We start from the raw sequence: 17,341 nt of genomic DNA, 5'->3' as shown, positions 1-17,341 counted from the left end.
TCGAAAATCCTCACCCCCTCTTCTATCTGTGTTCGAATTTTTTTCTTCTCCTCTTCTTCTACTAACAATAAGGAACCTCTTTACTATGACATAGAGGATTCCTCTTCTTTTCTTGTTCTCTTCTTTTTCTTATGAGCAGGAACAAAGAAAAAGACATTCTTGTTGAAGCTGATCCAGAACCTGAAAGGACTCTGAAGAGAAAACTAAGAGAAGCTAAATTACAACAATCTAGAGACAACCTTATTGAAAATTTCGAACAAGTAAAGGAGATGGCAGCCGAACCCAACAACAATAATGCAAGGAGAATGCTTGGTGACTTTACTGCACCTAATTCCAATTTACATGGAAGAAGCATCTCCATTCCTGCCATTGGAGCAAACAATTTTGAGCTGAAACTTAAGCTAGTTTCTCTGATGCAGCAGAACTGCAAGTTTCATGGACTTCCATATGAAGATCCCTTTCAGTTCTTAACTGAATTCTTGCAGATCTGTGATACTGTTAAGACTAATGGAGTAGAATATGGTTGGACTCTCAACCTAAAGACAGCCTGAACTCTTGGGATAAGCTGGTCACGGCTTTCTTAGCCAAGTTCTTTCCTCCTCAAAAGCTGAGCAAGCTTAGAGTGGATGTTCAAACCTTCAAACAAAAAGATGGTGAATCCCTCTATGAAGCTTAGGAAAGATACAAACAGTTGACCAAAAAGTGTCCTTCTGATATGCTTTCAGAATGGACCATCCTGGATATATTCTATGATGGTTTATCTGAGCTATCAAAGATGTCATTGGATACTTCTGCAGGTGGATCCATTCACCTAAAGAAAACGCCTTCAGAAGCTTAAGAACTCATTGACATGGTTGCTAATAACCAGTTCATGTACACTTCTGAGAGGAATCCTGTGAATAATGGGACGCCTATGAAGAAGGGAGTTCTTGAAATTGATACTCTGAATGCCATATTGGCTCAGAATAAAATATTGACTCAGCAAGTCAATATAATTTCTCAGAGTTTGAATGGAATGCAAGCTGCATCCAACAGTACTCAAGAGGCATCTTCTGAAGAAGAAGCTTATGATCCTGAGAACCCTGCAATAGCAGAGGTGAATTACTTAGGTGAACCTTATGGAAACACCTATAATCCATCATGGAGAAATTATCCAAATCTCTCATGGAAGGATCAAAGGCCTCAACAAGGCTTTAATAATGGTGGAAGAAACAGGTTTAGCAATAGCAAGCCTTTTCCATCATCCACTCAGCAACAGATAGAGAATTCTGAGCAGAATCCATCTAGCTTAGCAAACTTAGTTTCTAATCTATCCAAGGCCACTGTAAGTTTCATGAATGAAACAAGGTCTTCCATTAGAAATTTGGAAGCACAAGTGGGCCAGCTGAGTAAAAGGATCACTGAAATCCCTCCTAGTACTCTCCCAAGCAATACAGAAGAGAATCCAAAAGGAGAGTGCAAGGCCATTGACATAAGCACCATGGCCGAACCTGTAAGGGAAGGAGAGGACGTGAATCCCAAGGAGGAAGACCTCCTGGGACATCCAGTGATCAATAAGGAGCTTTCCTCTGAGGAACCAAAGGACTCTGAGACTCATCTAGAGACCATAGAGATTCCATTGAACCTCCTTATGCCATTCATGAGCTCTGATGAGTATTCCTCTTCTGAAGAGAATGAGGATGTCACTGAAGAGCAAATTGCCAAGTTTCTTGGTGCAATCATGAAGCTGAATGCCAAATTATTTGGTATTGAAACTTGGGAAGATGAACCTCCTTTGTTCACCAATGAACTAAGTGATCTGGATCAACTGACATTCCTTCAGAAGAGATAGGATCCTGGAAAGTTCATAATACCTTGTACCATAGGCACCATGATCTTTAAGGCTCTGTGTGACCTTGGTTCAGGAATAAACCTCATGCCCCTCTCTGTAATAGAGAAACTGGGAATCTATGGGGTGCAAGCTGCTAAAATCTCATTAGAGATGGCAGACAATTCAAGAAAACAGGCTTATGGACAAGTAGAGGACGTGTTAGTAAAGGTTGAAGGCCTTTACATCCCTGCTGATTTCATAGTCCTGGATACTGGAAAGGAAGAGGATGAATCCATCATCCTAGGAAGACCTTTCCTAGCCACAGCAAGAGCTGTGATTAACGTGGACAGAGGAGAATTGATCCTTCAATTAAATAAGGACAACCTTGTGTTTACAACTCAAGGATCTCTCTCTGCATCCATGGAGAGGAAGCATAAAAGGCTTTTCTCAAAGCAGAGTCAACCAAAGCCCCCACAGTCAAACTCTAAGTTTGGTATTGGGAGGCCACAACCAAACTCTAAGTTTGGTGTCAAACCCCCATATCCAAACTCTAAGTTTGGTGTTGGGAGGTCTCAACAAAGCTCTGCACATCTGTGAGGCTCCATGAGAGCCCATTGTCAAGCTATTGACATTAAAGAAGCGCTTGTTGGGAGGCAACCCAATGTCTAATTATCTAATCTTATTTTTATTTTTCATGTTTTATTAGATTCATGATCATGTGGAGTCACAAAATAAATATAAAAATTGAAAACGGAATCAAAAACAGTAGAAGAAAAATCACACCCTGGAGGAAGACCTTACTGGCGTTTAAATGCCAGTAAGAAGCATGTTTTGGGCGTTCAACGCCAGAACAGAGCATGGTTCTGGCGCTGAACGCCAGAAATGGGCAGCATCTGGGCGTTTGAACGCCAGAAATGCACCCTGAAGGAGAGCTAGCGCTGAACGCCCAAAACAAGCATGGTTCTGGCGTTCAACGCCAGAAATAGGCTACAAATGGGCGTTCAACGCCTAGAACAAGCACCAACCTGGCGCTGAACGCCCAGAGTTATGTGCAATGGCATTTTACATGCCTAATTTGGTGCAAGGTTGTAAATCCTTGAACACCTCAGGATCTGTGGACCCCACAGGATCCCCACCTACCTCCACTCACTTCTTCTCACCCCTCTTTCACACAATCCCATAAACACTCTTCCCCAAAACCCTTCACCAATCACCTCAATCTCTCTTCCCCATCACCTCTTCACCACTCACATCCATCCACTCTTCCCCATAAACCTACCTCATAAACTCCACATACCTTCAAAATTCAAAATCACTTTCCCACCCAAACCCACCCATATGGCCGAACCTCATACCCCCCTCCCTTCCCTATATAAAGCCCTTCATTCTTCCTCATACTCACACAACACACCCCTCTATACCCTTCTTGGCCGAAGCACCTTCCCTTCTCCCTCTCATCTATTTCTTCTTCTTCTTCATCTATTCTTTCTTCTCTTGCTCGAGGGCGAGCAAAATTCTAAGTTTGGTGTGGTAAAAGCATAAGCTTTTTGTTTTTCCATTACCATTGATGGCACCTAAGACCGGGGAATCCTCTAGAAAAGGAAAAGGGAAGACAAAAGCTTCCACCTCCGAGTCATGGGAGATGGAAAGATTCATCTCCAAAGCCCATCAAGACCACTTCTATGATGTTGTGGCCAAGAAGAAGGTGATCCCCGAGGTCCCTTTCAAACTCAAAAGAAATAAGTATCCGGAGATCTGACATGAAATTCAAAGAAGAGGTCGGGAAGTACTAACAAATCCCATCCAACAAGTCGGCATCCTAATGGTTCAAGAGTTCTATGCTAATGCATGGATCACTAGGAACCATGATCAAAGTAAGAACCCGAACCCAAAGAATTATCTCACCATGGTTCGGGGGAAATACTTAGATTTTAGTCTGAAAAATGTGAGGTTGGCGTTCAACTTGCCAAACATGGAAGAGAACGCACGCCCCTACACAAGGAGAGTCAACTTTGATCAAAGGTTGGACCAAGTCCTCATGGACATATGTGTGGAAGGAGCTCAATGGAAGATTGACTCCAAAGGCAAGCCGGTTCAACTAAGAAGATTGGACCTCAAGCCTGTGGCTAGAGGATGGTTGGAATTCATCCAATGCTCAATCATTCCCACTAGCAACCGGTCTGAAGTTACTATAGACCGGGCCATCATGATCCATAGCATCATGATTGGAGAAGAGGTGGAAGTTCATGAGATTATACCTCAAGAACTCTATAAGGTGGCTGACAAGTCCTCCACTATGGCAAGGTTAGCCTTTCCTCACCTCATTTGCCACCTATGCAATTCGGCTGGGATTGACATAGAGGGAGATATCCTCATTAAAGAGGACAAGCCCATCACTAAGAAAAAGATGGAGCAAGCAAGAGACCCCATTCATGGAGCTCAAGAGGCGTATGAAGCTCACCACCATGAGATCCCGGAGATGCCTCAAATGCATTTTCCTCCACAAAACTATTGGGAGCAAATCAACACCTCCCTAGGAGAATTAAGTTCCCACATAGGACAACTAAGGGTGGAACATCAAGAGCACTCCATCATCCTTCATGAAATAAGAGAAGATCAAAAAGCAATGAGGAAGGAGCAACAAAGACAAGGAAGAGACATAGAAGAGCTCAAGGACATCATTGGTTCCTCAAGAAGGAAACGCCACCATCACTAAGGTGGATTCATTCCTTGTTCTTATTTCTTCTGTTTTTCGTTTTCTATGTTATGTGTTTATCTATGTTTGTGTCTTCATTACATGATCATTAGTAGTTAGTAACTATGTCTTAAAGTTATGAATGTCCTATGAATCCATCACCTCTCTTAAATGAAAAATGTTTTAATTCAAAAGAACAAGAAGTACATGAGTTTTGAATTTATCCTTGAACTTAGCTTAATTATATTGATGTGGTGACAATGCTTCTTGTTTTCTGAATGTATTCTTGAACAGTGCATATGTCTTTTGAAGTTGTTGTTTAAGAATGTTAAATATGTTGGCTCTTGAAAGAATGATGACTAGGAGACATGTTATTTGATAATATGAAAAATCATAAAAATGATTCTTGAAGCAAGAAAAAGCAGCAAAGAACAAAGCTTGCAGAAAAAAAAAAAGAGAAAATAATAGGCGAAAAAAAAAATAAAAAGAAAAAGCAAGCAGAAAAAGCAAAAAGCTCTTAAAACCAAGAGGCAAGAGCAAAAAGCCAATAACCCTTAAAACCAAAAGGCAAGGGCAAATAAAAAGGATCCCAAGGGTTTGAGAATCAGTGGATAGGAGGGCCTAAAGGAATAAAATCCTGGTCTAAGCGGCTAAATCAAGCTGTCCCTAACCATGTTCTTGTGGCGTGTAGGTGTCAAGTGAAAACTTGAGACTGAGCGGTTAAAGTCAAGGTCCAAAGCAAAAAAAAAAAAAAGGAGTGTGCTTAAGAACCCTGGACACCTCTAATTGGGGACTTTAGCAAAGCTGAGTCACAATCTGAAAAAGTTCACCCAATTATGTGTCTGTGGCATTTATGTATCCGGTGGTAATACTGGAAAACAAAGTGCTTAGGGCCACGGCCAAGACTCATAAAATAGCTGTGTTCAAGAATCATCATACTAAACTAGGAGAATCAATAACACTATCTGAACTCTGAGTTTTTATAGATGCCAATCATTCTGAACCTCAATGGATAGAGTGAGATGCCAAAACAATTCAAGAGGCAAAAAGCTATAAGTCCTGCTCATCTGATTGGAGCTATGTTTCATTGATAGTTTGGAATTTATAGTATATTCTCTTCTTTTTATCCTATTTGATTTTCAGTTGCCTGGGGACAAGCAACAATTTAAGTTTGGTGTTGTGATGAGCGGATAATTTATACGCTTTTTGGCATTGTTTTTAGTATGTTTTTAGTAGGATCTAGTTACTTTTAGGGATGTTTTTATTAGTTTTTATGTTAAAAATCACATTTCTGGACTTTACTATGAGTTTTTGTATTTTTTCTGTGATTTCAGGTATTTTCTGGCTGAAATTGACGGACCTGAGCAAAAATCAGATTCAGAGGTTGAAGAAGGACTACTGATGCTGTTGGATTCTGACCTCCCTGGACTCAAAGTGGATTTTCTGGAGCTACAGAACTCAAAATGGCGCGTTTCCAATTGCGTTGGAAAGTAGACATTTAGGGCTTTCCAGATATGTATAATAGTCCATACTTTGTCCAAGTTTAGATGATGCAAACTGGCGTTCAACGCTAGCTCTCTGCCCAATTCTAGCGTCCAGCGCCAGAAACAAGTTGCAAAGTGGAGTTCAACGCCCAAAATGGCACAAAAGCTGGTGTTCAACTCCAAGAAGGACCTCTACACGTGCAACACTCAAGCTTAATCCAAGCACACACCAAGTGGGCCCCGAAAGTGGATTTATGCATCAATTACTTACTTTTGTAAACCCTAGTAGCTAGTTTATTATAAATAGGGCCTTTTACTAGTGTATTAGATATCTTTTGATCCTGGATTGTATCTTTTGATCATTTTTAGATCTCTAGACCTCCATGGGAGGTTGGCCACTCGGCCATGCCTACCCTCTATTCACTTATGTATTTTCAACGGTAGAGTTTCTACACTCCATAGATTAAGGTGTGGAGCTCTGCTGTTCCTCAAAGATTAATGCAAAGTACTACTATTTTTCTATTCAATTCATCTTATTTCGCTTCTAAGATATTCATTCGCACTTCAATCTGAATGTGATGAACGTGAAAATCATCATCATTCTCTATGAACGCGTGCCTGACAACCACTTCCGTTCTACATTAGATTGAATGAGTATCTCTTAGATCTCTTAATCAGAATCTTCGTGGTGTAAGCTAGAATGATGGCGGCATTCAAGAGAATCCGGAAAGTCTAAACCTTGTCTGTGGTATTCCGAGTAGGATTCAATGATTGAATGACTATGACGAGCTTCAAACTCGCGATTGCTGGGCGTAGTGACAGACGCAAAAGGATAGTAAATCCTATTCCAGCATGATCGAGAACCGACAGATGAATAGCTGTGCTGTGACAGGGTGCGTTGACCATTTTCACTGAGAAGATAGAATGTAACCATTGACAAGGGTGATGCCTCCAGACGATTAGCCGTGCCGTGACAGGGCATTTGGATCATTTTCCCGAGAGAAGACCGAAAGTAGCCATTGACAATGGTGATGCATTACATAAAGCCAGCCATGGAAAGGAGTAAGACTGATTGGATGAAGATAGCAGGAAAGCAGAGGTTTAGAGGAACGAAAGCATCTCTATTCGCTTATCTGAAATTCTCACCAATGATTTACATAAGTATTTCTATCCCTATTTTATTAATTATTTTCAAAAACCCCATTACTATTTTATATCCGCCTGACTGAGATTTACAAGGTGACCATAGCTTACTTCATACCAACAATCTCCGTGGGATTCGACCCTTACTCACGTAAGGTATTACTTGGACGACCCAGTTCACTTGCTAGTTAGTTGTGCGAAGTTGTGAACCATGGTATTGGCATCGCATTTTTTGTGCCATTGCCAGGGAAAGAAAGAGCAATGAATTTTACATAATCAAAGTGTAATCACAATTTTGCGCACCAGGAAGCGACGTTACCAGCACTTGAGACGGATGATAGCTTCTGGCACCGACATTCCGTTTGAGCTCGATACTCCTTTCGACCAGTCTAAGGCGGAGGAGGAGGCTCAAGAGGCAGAGGCATAGCAGGCAGAGGCCCATACAGAGACACAGGACCCCACAGAGACTCCGGCTTTTGCTGACCAACAAACTTCTATAGAGCTTGAGCAGCAGACTTCTGTGGAGCCACAGCTGGAGCCACAGCCTCAGCCAAACCCACCTCCACCTACAGGAGACGATGGTACTGCAGACGTTGACCCTGAGTTAAACCTGAAAGTGGTCCCTGAGATTCACAAAATGCACCGATATAGTCCTTGACTTCCTAATTGCACTAATTACGTCCTCCAGATTGCAAAAAATGTGTCAATGTAGTCCCTCTCGAATGTTCCGTTCATATTGCTTGCCGGCGGTAATGACGTGGCGAATGATTGCCATGCTGGAGGACGGGAAACGTCGTCGTATTGGCAATTATTCCTCTCCTGCTCTTTCTCGTGCTTCTCCCTCTTCAACCTCTCTTCCGTCAACTCCTCCAAAGTCTTCCTCCCATTCTTCTTCTTGTTGTTCTCATTCTTCACTTTCCTATCACTATCATCGCCACCGCTCTTCTCATTTATGCCATTACGAATCTCAAGATACCAAGTCATCTTCACACCCTTCCCTGCTACCCCAAACCCTAACCTATACTTCTCATCCTCGGGACCCACTACCACCCCCGAGGACTTCCCTTCTTCTTTCTTCATCCTCTTCTCTTTCTTCCACCCTTCCCTTTCCCCTAACAACTCCTTCCTCTTCTCAGTTTTTTGTACAGGATCGAAAATCTTAATCCCCTCGAACAAGTTAATGTGTCTGTTGTCACCCGAATTCTTCAATTCCGGTTCTTCTTCTTCTTCCTCTCCCTTCTCTTCCTCTGCCTTGGCCTTAACGAGAGGAGCCAAACCCTTGGCGGTGCTCGGCATCGTGCTTTCTAACCTTGTCGCGCTTGATCTTCTCGTCTCTGGCGGCTTGCTCCTCGTCGCGGCGGACCTTTTTCTTGTTATCGTAGTTGTAGACGTTCCACCGCTTCTACGGGAGAATGTTGAGGCCGCCATGGCCTCCCATTTTCGGTGGCTTAACGATTTACCTTGCTGAGGTTGGAGATTATTAGCTGTGAAATTTGTAATATCGATGAACTATGAGCTTGATGAGCGGATAACTTATACCCTTTTTGGCATTATTTTTACATAGTTTTTAGTATGTTTTAGTTACTTTTATTATATTTCTATTAGTTTTTATGCAAAAATCACATTTCTGGACTTTACTATAAGTTTGTGTGTTTTTCTATAATTTCAGGTATTTTCTGGCTGAAATTGAGGGACCTGAGCAAAAATCTGATTCAGAGGCTGAGAAAGGACTGCAGATGCTGTTGGATTCTAACCCTCCTGCACTCGAAGTGGATTTTCTGGAGCTACAGAAGCCCAATTGGCGCGCTCTCAATTGCATTGGAAAGTAGACATCTTGGGTTTACCAGCAATGTCTAATAGTCCATACTTTGCCCGAGATTTGATGGCCCAAACTGGCGTCTAAACGCCAACCAGAGACCCTTTTCTGGCATAAAATGCCAGAACTGGCACCAGAACTGGAGTTAAACGCCCAAACTGGCACTCAAGCTGGTGTTTAACTCCAAGAATGGCCTATGGACGTGAAAGCTTCAATGCTCAGCCCAAGGACACACCAAGTGGGCCCCGGAAGTGGATTTCTACACTTTCTGCACTTAGTTACTTATCTTCTGTAATCCTTAGTAACTAGTTTAGTATAAATAGCACTTTTTACTATTGTATTCACATAGATGATTGGAACCATATTTTCACTTTTATGTTACATTGGAGGCTGGCCATTCGGCCATGCCTAGACCTTCTTTTCTTATGTATTTTCTATGGTGGAGTTTTTCTTTAGGTAGATGATCATGTGAAGTCACAAAAATAGCTGTAGAATTAAAGCGGAATCAAAAATAGCATAAAAAATAGCTCACCCTGGAGGACAGGCTTACTGGCGTTTAAACGCCAAGGATTGCAGAATGGGCGTTTAACGCCCAGTCAGGCAGCGTTCTGGGCGTTAAACGCCATAATTGGCAGACAGACTGGCGTTTAACACCAGAAAAGGGTGTCTGGTGTCTGGCAGGTGTTAAACGCCAGAATTGGCAGACAAACTGGCGTTTAATGCCAGAAAAGGTAGTAGAGATGGCGTTAAACGCCATAAATGGCACACAGAGGGCGTTTAAACACCAGAAAGGTGCAGGGAGCAGAATTCCTTGACACCTCAGGATCTGTGGACCCCACAGGATCCCCACCTACCCTAACTCACTCTCTCTCCTCTTCACACCTCTCCATAACACTCTTCCCCAAATACCCTTGACCAATCACATCAATACCTCTTCCCCAAATATCATTCACTTATCAAGTCTTACCCTCTTCCCCATAATCTCTTCACCACTCACATCCATCCACTATTCCCCAAAAACCCATCATAAAACCCCACCTACCTCACCATTCCAATTCAAAATATTTCCCTCCCAAACCCAACCCCTTCATACACGAATTCCCCCTCTCTCTGACCCTATAAATACCTCTCCTTACCACCTTCCATTTCACACATCATAAACACTTAAACCCCCCTTGGCCAAATTCACTACTCCCCTCTATCTCCTCCATTTCTTCTTCTTCTACTCCTTTCTTTCTTCTTTTGCTCGAGGACGAGCAAACCTTTTAAGTTTGGTGTGGAAAAAAGCTTTGCTTTTTATTTTTTCATAACCATTAATGGCACCTAAGGCCGGAGAAACCTCTAGAAAGAGGAAAGGAAGGCAATTGCTTCCACCTTCGAATCATGGGAGATGGAGAGATTCATCTCAAAGGTCCATCAAGACCACTTCTATGAAGTTGTGGCCAAGAAAAGGGTGATCATCGAAGTCCTCTTCATGCTCAGAAAGAGTGAATATCCGGAGATCCGACGTGAGGTTCGAAGAAGAGGTTGGGAAGCTCTCACCAACCCCATCCAACAAGTCGGAATCTTAATGGTTCAAGAGTTCTTTGCTAATACATGGATTACTAAGAACTATGATCAAAGTATGAACCTGAACCCAAAGAATTGGCTCACAATGGTTCGGGAGAAATACTTAGATTTTAGTCTGGAGACTGTAAGGTTGGCATTTAAGTTACCAATGATGCAAGGAGATCCTCATCTTTTCACTAGAAGGGTCAACTTTGATCAAAGGTTGGACCAAGTCCTCATGGACATCTGTGTGGAAGGAGCTCAATGGAAGAGAGACTAATGAGAGAACTTTTGCGTGGTCTAGAAATTTGCGGATAAATCATCGTTGCAAGTATAGTTTCTAAACCTTCAAAAGTCCTTTCATACAAACGTTTTGGTTGTCACAAGTAACAAACCCCTTTAAAATTGATAACCGAAGTATTTAAACCTCGGGTCGTCTTCTCAAGGAATTGCAGGGAGGTATGCTCTTATTATTGGTTATGAGTTTGTAAATTGGGGTTCTGGAGTTTGGGCAATGGGCACAGGTATATTTTCAAAGCAATAAAAATAATTAAATAACTGTAAAATAAACTCTTGGCAAGGTATGAGAACTGGAAGTCCTATCCTGGTTATCCTTATCAATTGTAATGAGAATTGAATTTTTCTCCCACTTTGTTAACCTCTAACTATGAAGGTAAGTTGAGTGGATGAATTAATTTTTATTCCTCAGGTCCTAGTCTTTCCTTGAGAAAGGCTAGAGTTATTGGAACTTGAATTAATGAAATGAAGAAATTCAATTTTCAATCAACAATGAGTTTGATAACTCAAGTGTCTCCAATGACTCAACCAAAGCCAAAAGGAAAAAAAGTCTACTTGAATGAAAATAATTTGGATAAACAAAGAGCATTAATAAATCAAAGAGAGCAATCATAAGTCTGAAATACCTCAAATTTTATTAATAAAAGCAATCCAATCTAACATGAAAGATTTATGAATCAAATGGGCAACATAAGTAATTAACAAATAAAAGTATTAGAGTATTTAAAAGTAGAAGAGAAATATAAATTGAAGAACATTGAACCTGGGATTGAGAGTCACTCCTAAAACTAAGAGAAATCCTAAATCCTAATCCTAAGAGAGAGGAGAGAACCTCTCTCTCTAAAAACTACATCTAAAACTATGAAAAGTGAATTATGAAAGCTTGTTCATGTATGGATGCATTCCCAAACTTTATAGCCTCTAATCTATGTTTTCTGGGCCGCAAACTGGGTCGAAAACAGCCCAGAAATCGCTGGAGAAGAAATCTGCGACGCTGGTTTTTCGCCACTGCGACGCATCCGCGTGGATCATGCGACCGCGTCACCTAGAGTTAGGGCAACTATGGCATATTATATATTAAATCGAAGCCCCAGACGTTAGCTTTCCAACGCAACTGAAACCGCGGCGTTTGGACCTCTGTAGCTAAAGTTATAGCCGTTTGAGTGCGAAGAGGTCAGGTTGGACAGCTTAGCAATTTCTTCAACTTCTTGTATTCCTTCCACTTTTGCATGCTTCCTTTCCATCCTCTGAGCCATTCCTGCCCTATAATCTCTGAAAACACTTAACACACATATCAAGGCATCTAATGGTAATAAGAGAGGTTTAAACATAGGGAATTTAAGGCCAAAGAAGCATGTTTTCAATCAAAGCACATATTTAGGAAGGTAAATGCAAAACCATGCAAATAGTATGAATAAGTGGGTAAAGAGTTGATAAAATCCACTCAATTGAGCACAAGATAAACCATAAAATAGTGGTTTATCAACTTTCCCACACTTAAACATTTGCATGTCCTCATGCTAAGCTCAAGAGAAGCTATAAAGATGAAGAGGGATGGTAGAATGTATGAAATGCAACCTATGAATGTAACTACATGCAAAAATGTTTCTACCTACTTGGTTAAAAGTAAATAAGCTTTTCAAGACAAACATAAATCAGACTTCACTAATTCAAATTATACAATAAAATATAAGTAAACTTGTAAGAAGATAGCTCATGAAAGCAGGGAACATAGAATCAAGCACTGAACCCTCACTGGTAGTGTATATCACTCTAACTCTCAAGTGTTTAGGGTCAATCACTCTACTCTTCTCTAATCATGCTTTCCAAACTTTGTTCTTCATCTAACCAATCAACAAATATTTAGCATACAGATGCAAACATCATGAGGTCTTTTCAGGGTTGTAATGGGGCTAAGGTAAAGGTAAGGATATATATATATATGGCTAAGTGAGCTATAATTTGAATCTTTGACTAACCTAAGTTCTCACCTAACATACATACACTCTATAAAACTTTAAAATCATACCTAGCTACCCATAATTCCCACTTTTGTATGATTCCCATACTCATGTACCAAATTTTTTATATTTCTTTACTTTTGATATTTTTGTATGATTCCCATACTCATGTACCTAAAACGAAATTTATTACTTTAGCCAAGTAGTAACTAAATGCATAAAATCAAATAGCCATGCAATTAAACATGCAAATGCAACAACTAATAAAAGAAAATTTAAACATTGGTGTTGAGACAGAAAGGTACTAACTCACGGAGATCGGTATCGACCTCCCCACACTTAAAGATTACACCGTCCTCGATGCATGCTGAGATGTGCAGGTGGACGGGTTGTTCCAACTGACGCTGTTCTTCAAGGATTGTGCAGATGGACTTGTCTTGGCTCCCCATGTAAACGTCTTCCGGTTCTCTTCCGGGTGGCCATCCTGAAAGAAAAAGGGAAGAAAAGTAACCCAAAAATAAAGATAAGAAAATAAATGAAATATGGTTGGATTAATGCCAAATGATAAGGGTCTCATTTACATGGAAGCTTCAACATGTACGTGAGAAAACAATATAAGCACATGGCATACTAGTGATGCAAAATTTGCAACAAAGGAGAGGAAAATGTGGGTAATAAAAGATAGTATAAGTTCATATCAATGCAAGAGAAGTACAAGTATCATAAAAGATTAGCATTGATTTAAATAAGGTTACCCAATCAGAATAAAACAAGTCATAAGCACTAAGATAATACCAGAAAAGATATAAAAGTTGAATAAGAACATGTGAACACCAATGGTAAAATAATAAATTTAGAAAAGAAAATAAAAATATACAGAATTAAAATGCAATGAATGAAAGTATGCAAATAAATAAAATAAAATAAAAGATAAGAAGAATGAGAAGTGAAAGAAATAAAGTAAGAAATAAAGAAGAAAGAAGAAAAGATAGAAGAAATTAGGATTTGGGAAGAAAAGATAAGATAATTGGTTGATCTGGATAAGCTGTGTGGCGCAAGCGACGCGGACGTGTGAGGCACGTAGTCGCGCGACTTGCGCTTAAACTGATTGACGTGGTCGCGTCGGTCACACGGTTGCGTGACCCGTTTTATGTTGCTGGCGCAAAGGCAGCCACGAACTCGCACAACTCTCTGTTCAAAATCATTAAATGCCAAATCTTGGGTGACGCAATCGCGTGGGGCATACGATCGCGTGAGTGGCCAGTATAATCATATGACGCAGACGCGTCGGTCATGCGTCTGTGTGGGAAGGATTGTGCGTTCAGCACCAATCCAGTACCACTCTAGCATAAATTTCGGTTGTACACCCTTTTCACATCGAATTCCAGGGCACGCAGCCGCGTGATTGACGCGGTCGCGTGGGAGGCCAGTATTCCCACTCGACGCAGACGCGTCACGTGCGTGCTTTTATATATATATATATATATATATATATATAAAGCAGTATGCAAAATGCAATGCTAATATGAATGTTATGCAAAACTCCAGGTTCAATAAAATAAAATAAAACTCGAAAACAAACAAAACAGACTAGAATGAAAACTTAAAAAGGGACGATCATACCATGGTGGGTTGTATCCCACCTAGCACTTTTAGTTAAAGTCCTTAAGTTGGACATTTGATGAGCTTCCTGTTATGGTGGCTTATGCTTGAACTCATCCAGAAATCTCCACCAATATTTGGAATGCCAACAGCCTCCGAGATCCCAAACTAGGCGCAGAAAGCCTTCAAGTAAGTTAAAGCAAGTGACAAGGCCCCAAGAGTGCTAATTTCTAGATTGAATTTCGGGGTCCCAGACCTTGCCTTTGCACCCATCTTCTTGTTGATCATCATTTTTCCACTTGGGTGGTGAACAGTCAAAATTCTCACTGAGACATCCAAACAGCTTCCTAGACCCATTCAGTTGAGCTTTATACCAACCTTTGCGTTTAACTTTGAGCTTCCAACCATAATGAACCTTGCAGGATAATTCTTACCACTAACCATCTTCCTCTTACTCTTGATGTCACAAAGAGCTCTAAGTTGACCATCCATCTCCAGTAGCCCATATTCAAGTGAAATTAGAAAGCTAAGGGATATGAATTTTATCCACTTGAATGTTGTGAAGGATGATGGCAACTTAGGGGGAGGGGTCTCCAATAACTTTGGAAAGGTGATTCCAAGCTCCACTCCCTTGTGCTCTTTGACAACTTCCACCTCCTTGCAAACTTTTTCAATTTCAACCTCTTCCTCTTGGTAGCTTTTCTCCAATTCAATCTCTTCTTTATTGCTTACCGAGGGGATGGGAGGCTGTGCTTCTTCTTCTTTAATCTCCATCTCTTGATCGACCTCTTCCAAGTCCTTAGTCATGATATGCATTGGAGGTTGTACACCCTCCTCAGCATCAATTTCAATCGCCTTGGAAGGAGGTTTTATAACCTGACTTTCCCATGGAGGTTCAGCATCTCCTAAGTCTTCAACCACTTCTTCCTCTGCAACTATTATGGCTTCCTCCACTTGTTCCAATACAAAGCCATGTTCCTCATTGTCCACCGAAGTTTCTAGTGTCTCCTTCATGCTTTGCTCGCCTTTTGATTCTCCACATGTAGCCATGGGAGTTCTTTGAGTGCTCAGATATTGGGAAGCTATTATATTTACGAACTCGCCTAAGGCGGCCACGAAATTTAGCATACTCTTATTCATCCTTTCTTGCCTTTGAAGAATAACACGAAGTTTGTCATCCATTGGAGGTCGGGGTGGATATGAGGATTCATTGGTTGGGAGAGAGGGTTCATAATAGGAATGTGGTTCATCTTGATAATGATATGGGGATGGTGAATATTGAGGTGGTGGTTCATGAGAGTAGTTGTGTTGGAAAGGTGGTGGTTCTATGTATGGTTCATTTGGCTCATAAGGTAGTTGGTATGGTGGATGTGGGTTAGGGTCATATGGAGGTGAATGGTGGAAAGGGGCTTGTAAGTATGGTGGTCTAAAGTCATGTTGAGGAAATGGTTCATAGGCATATGGTGGTGGTTGTTGATAGTCCATTGGAGGTGGTTGTCGCCAAGAGGGTTGATGATGAGCGGATAATTTATACGCTTTTTGGCATTGTTTTTAGTATGTTTTTAGTAGAATCTGGTTACTTTTAGGGATGTTTTCATTAGTCTTTATGTTAAATTCACATTTCTGGACTTTACTGTGAGTTTGTGTGTTTTTCTATGATTTCAGGTATTTTCTGGCTGAAATTGAGGGACTTGAGCAAAAATCAGATTCAGAGGTTGAAGAAGGACTGCTGATGCTGTTGGATTCTGACCTCCCTGCACTCAAAATGGATTTTCTGGAGCTACAGAACTCAAAATGGCGCGCTTTCAATTGAGTTGGAAATTAGACATCCAGGGCTTTCCAGAAATGTATAATAGTTCATACTTTGCCCAAGTTTAGACGACGCAAACTGGCGTTCAACGCCAGCTCTCTGCCCAATTCTGGCGTCCAGCGCCAGAAACAAGTTGCAAAGTGGAGTTCAACGCCCACACTGGCACAAAAGCTGGCGTTCAACTCCAAGAATAACCTCTCCACGTGTAGACTTCAAGCTCAGCCCAAGCACACACCAAGTGGGCCCCGGAAGTGGATTTATGCATTAATTACTTACTTCTGTAAACCCTAGTGACTAGTTTATTATAAATAGAACTTTTTATCATTGTATTCGTAGTCTTGGTTACTCCGGTTCCCCTCTGGGACCGAGACCAATGAACTCCATTATCACTTATGTATTTTCAACAGTAGAGTTTCTGCACTCCATAGATTAAGGTGTGGAGCTCTGCTGTTCCTCAAAGATTAATGCAAAGTACTACTATTTTCTATTCAATTCATCTTATTTCGCTTCTAAGATATTCATTCGCACTTCAACCTGAATGTGATGAACGTGACAATCATCATCATTCCCTATGAACGCGTGCTTGACAACCACTTCCGTTCTACATTAGATTGAATGAGTATCTCTTAGATCTCTTAATCAGAATCTTCGTGGTATAAGCTAGATTGATGGCGGCATTCATGAGAGTCCGGAAAGTCTAAACCTTGTCCGTGGTATTCTGAGTAGGACTCTGGGATTGAATGACTGTGACGAACTCCAAACTCGCGAGTGCTGGGCGTAGTGACAGATGCAAAAGGATAGTAAATTCTATTCCAGTATGATCGTGAACCTCCAAGATGATTAGCCATGAAGTGACAGCGCATCGGACCATTTTCACAAAGAGGAATAGGATGCAACCAACGACAAGGGTGATGCCTCCAGACGATTAGCCGTGCTGTGACAGAGCATTTGGACCATTTTCCCGAGAGGATTGAAAGTAGCCATTGGCACCGGTGACATCCTTACACAAAGCCAGCCATAGAAAGGAGTAAGACGGATTGGATGAAGACAGCAGGAAAGCGGAGGTTCAGAGGAACGAATGCATCTCCATACGCTTATCTGAAATTCTCACCAATGATCTACATAAATATTTCTATCCTTCTTTTATTACTAAATTTCGAAAACTACATAACTAT

General features: G+C 41.1%; 1 non-coding gene and 1 pseudogene across 1 annotated transcript; both read right to left on the bottom strand.

Moving 5' to 3' along the window:
* Nucleotides 1–613: 613 nt before the first annotated feature.
* On the bottom strand, nt 614–721 carry LOC148574349 (small nucleolar RNA R71). Its single transcript, XR_015906846.1, has one exon. It is a non-coding gene; the product is annotated as a small nucleolar RNA R71 (small nucleolar RNA).
* Nucleotides 722–7,807: 7,086 nt separating this feature from the next.
* On the bottom strand, nt 7,808–8,570 carry LOC148574348 (uncharacterized; annotated as a pseudogene).
* Nucleotides 8,571–17,341: the final 8,771 nt, after the last annotated feature.

The sequence above is a fragment of the Arachis ipaensis genome, chromosome B2 (genome assembly GCF_059453495.1).
Source record: "Arachis ipaensis isolate K30076 ecotype BB chromosome B2, ASM5945349v1, whole genome shotgun sequence".
NCBI classification, from domain to species: Eukaryota; Viridiplantae; Streptophyta; class Magnoliopsida; order Fabales; family Fabaceae; genus Arachis; species Arachis ipaensis.
Note: the sequence above shows the minus strand (reverse complement) of the source record. Positions and strands in the feature narration are given on the sequence as shown.